The following is a 2,993-nucleotide window of genomic DNA, read 5'->3' as shown; positions in this document are numbered from 1 at the left end:
GTTTTTGAGGAAGAAGAAGAGAAAGTTGAAGAACCAGCATTAGTTGAGATGGGGGATCAACCAGAAAATCCGAAGGCTTTGATGGACTATTCTCAGCCTAAGATTAATGACATTCAGTCAAGCATCATCAGACCGACCATCAGGGCTAACACGTTTGAGATCAAGTCAAGCACAATTCAGATGATACAGAACTCAGTTCAGTTTGGGGGTAATCCTACTGAAGACTCAAACATGCACATCAGGGATTTCATCGAGATTTGTGACACTTTCAAATTCAATGATGTGACTGAAGATACCATTAAGCTGTGATTATTCCCATTCTCTTTGAGAGACAAAGCGAAGTGTTGGTTACATTCTCTACCAGCAGGGTCTATCACCACTTGGGAGGATTTGCGTAAAAGTTTCTCACTAAATTCTTCCCTATGGCGAAGACTGCTGCAATCAGGAATGCTCTTACTCAGTTTGCTCAGCAAAATGGAGAATCTCTGTGAGGCTTGGGATTAATATAAGGAGATGCTAAGAAAGTGCCCACACCATGGCATGCCTGATTGGATGATCATTAACTGTTTATACAATGGATTGGGTGCTATGTCTAGACCCATGCTTGATGCAGTATCAGGAGGAGCCTTGTGGGCTAAAAGCTATGATGAAGCTTATCAACTTATTGAACTAATGGCTGCTAATGAGTACCAGAATCCTGCACAGAGACTTACTCATGGAAAGGTAGCAGGAATTTTGGAGTTGGACGCAGCAACTGCTATCTCTACCCAACTTAAGGCTTTGACGATGAAGGTGGACACTTTGGCTAATTATGGAGTTAATCAAATCACTAGTGTTTGTGAGCTATGTGCTGGTGCCCATGAGACTGATCAGTATGCAATTTCTAATGAATCAGCTCAATATGTGAGCAACTTCCAGCGATCGCAGCAACCAGTGCCAGCCACTTATCATCCCAACAACCGCAATCATCCTAATTTCAGCTGGAGCAATGCTCAGAATACGGTTCAACAACCTTATCAGCTGTATTCAGCTAAGCAGTACAACCCCCCTGGTTTTTAGCAACCACAATATGTGCCAAAGCAACAGCTCCAGATACAACCAGCTAATGAAAAATCCGAATTAGAGGAGTTGAAGCTTATGTGCAAGAGTCAAGCTATTTATATCAAGACCTTGGAAAATCAAATTGGGCAAATTGCCAATGCCTTGCTAAATCGTCAACCTGGTACATTGCCTAGTGACAATGAAGTGCCAGGAAAGAAGGAAGCTAAGCAGCAGGTAAAGGCAATTACTTTGAGGTCTGGGAAGGTTGCGAATCCCGAACAAACTCAAGAGTTGACTGAAGAAGCTGTGGCTGAGAAAGAAGTAGAGCAGTAGGATAAAGAAGTGGAACCAAGAAAGACTACTGTTGAGCACACTCCGCCTGAGGGTAATACAGGGGAGAAGCAGATCTATCCTCCACCGCCTTTTCCCAAGAGGCTGCAGAAGAAAAAGCTGGACAAGCAATTTGAGAAGTTTCTGGAGGTGTTCAAGAAACTTTATATCAATATACCTTTGCCGAGGCTCTCGAGCAGATGCCTAGTTATGCAAAGTTTATGAAAGGTATTCTATCTCGGAAGTTGAAGCTAGATGATTTAGAGACTTTCGCTCTCACGGAGGAATGCAGTGCTGTGCTGCAACAGAAGTTGCCTCCAAAGCTTAAAGATCCAGGAAGCTTCACTATTCCATGTACTATTGGAAAAGTGTCATTTGACATATGTTTATGTGACTTGGGAGCTAGCATCAATCTGATGCCCTTGTCAATCTTCAAAAAGTTGGATTTACCTGATCCAAAGCCTACATACATGACTCTGCAGTTGGCCGATCGTTCTATTACATACCCGCGAGGTATTGTGGAGGATGTCTTGGTCAAGGTGGATAAACTCTTCTTACCTGCTGATTTCATTATTCTTGATTTCAAGGAGGATAAGAAGATTCCCATAATCTTGGGGAGACCTTTCTTGGTGACTGGCCGAAGCTTGATTATTGTGCAAAAGGGTGAGCTCAAAATGCGAGTGCTGGATCAGGATGTGACTTTTAATGTGTTCAATGCTATGAAATTTCCTACTGATACCGAGGAGTGCTTCAAAGCGAAGTTGGTCGATTCGGTGGTCACATCGGAACTTGATCAATTGCTAAGGTCTAATGCCTTAGAAAAAGCCTTGTTAGGAAATTCAGATAGTGAAGATGATGAATGTGAAGAGCAATTGCAGTATTTGAATACTTCTCCCTAGAAGAGAAAGATTGATATGCCTTTTGAATCTCTTGGAAATGAGGAATTGGATAAAGCTCCTAAACGCCTCAAGCCATCTATTGATGAAGCTCCCACTCTTGAGCTTAAGCCGTTTCCTGAGCATTTGAGGAATGCGTATTCCGGTGATGCATCTACTCTACCTATTATTATTACATCTAACCTTTCAGGTAGTGAGGAGGACCAGCTCTTGAGGATTTTGAGAGATTTTAAGTCGGCAATTGGATGAACTATAGCAGATATTAAGGGAATCAACCCTTCTTACTGTATACATAAAATTCTGCTAGAGGAAGGTAGCAAGCCTATAGTCGAGCAGCAAAGAAGACTTAATCCTATCATGAAGCAGGTAGTGAAGAAGGAAATTCTCAAGTGGCTAGATGCAGGGATCATCTACCCTATTTTCGACAGTTCTTGGGTAAGTCCGGTTCAATGTGTGCCAAAAAAAGGTGGAATTACTGTGGTAGCAAATGAGAAGAATGAGCTTATCCCTACTAGAACAGTCACGGGGTGGAGAGTTTGTATGTACTATCAGAAGCTAAACAAAGCCACCAGGAAGGACCATTTTCCATTGCCTTTCATTGATCAGATGCTCGACAGGTTGGCTGGTCATGAGTATTACTGTCTTCTGGATGGTTATTCGGATTATAATCAGATATGTATCGCTCCAGAAGATCAGGAGAAGACTACCTTCACTTGTCCATTTGGT

At 42.4% G+C, this 2,993-nt stretch overlaps 1 non-coding gene across 1 annotated transcript; it reads right to left on the bottom strand.

Annotated features, from left to right (window-relative positions):
- Positions 1–437: 437 nt before the first annotated feature.
- On the bottom strand, positions 438–542 carry LOC141698746 (small nucleolar RNA R71). The gene has a single exon (XR_012565250.1). It is a non-coding gene; the product is annotated as a small nucleolar RNA R71 (small nucleolar RNA).
- Positions 543–2,993: the final 2,451 nt, after the last annotated feature.

This window comes from Apium graveolens, chromosome 11, assembly GCF_009905375.1.
Source record: "Apium graveolens cultivar Ventura chromosome 11, ASM990537v1, whole genome shotgun sequence".
Classification (NCBI taxonomy): Eukaryota; Viridiplantae; Streptophyta; class Magnoliopsida; order Apiales; family Apiaceae; genus Apium; species Apium graveolens.
The sequence above is the reverse complement of the archived record's forward strand: the minus strand, read 5'-3'. Positions and strand labels throughout refer to the sequence as shown.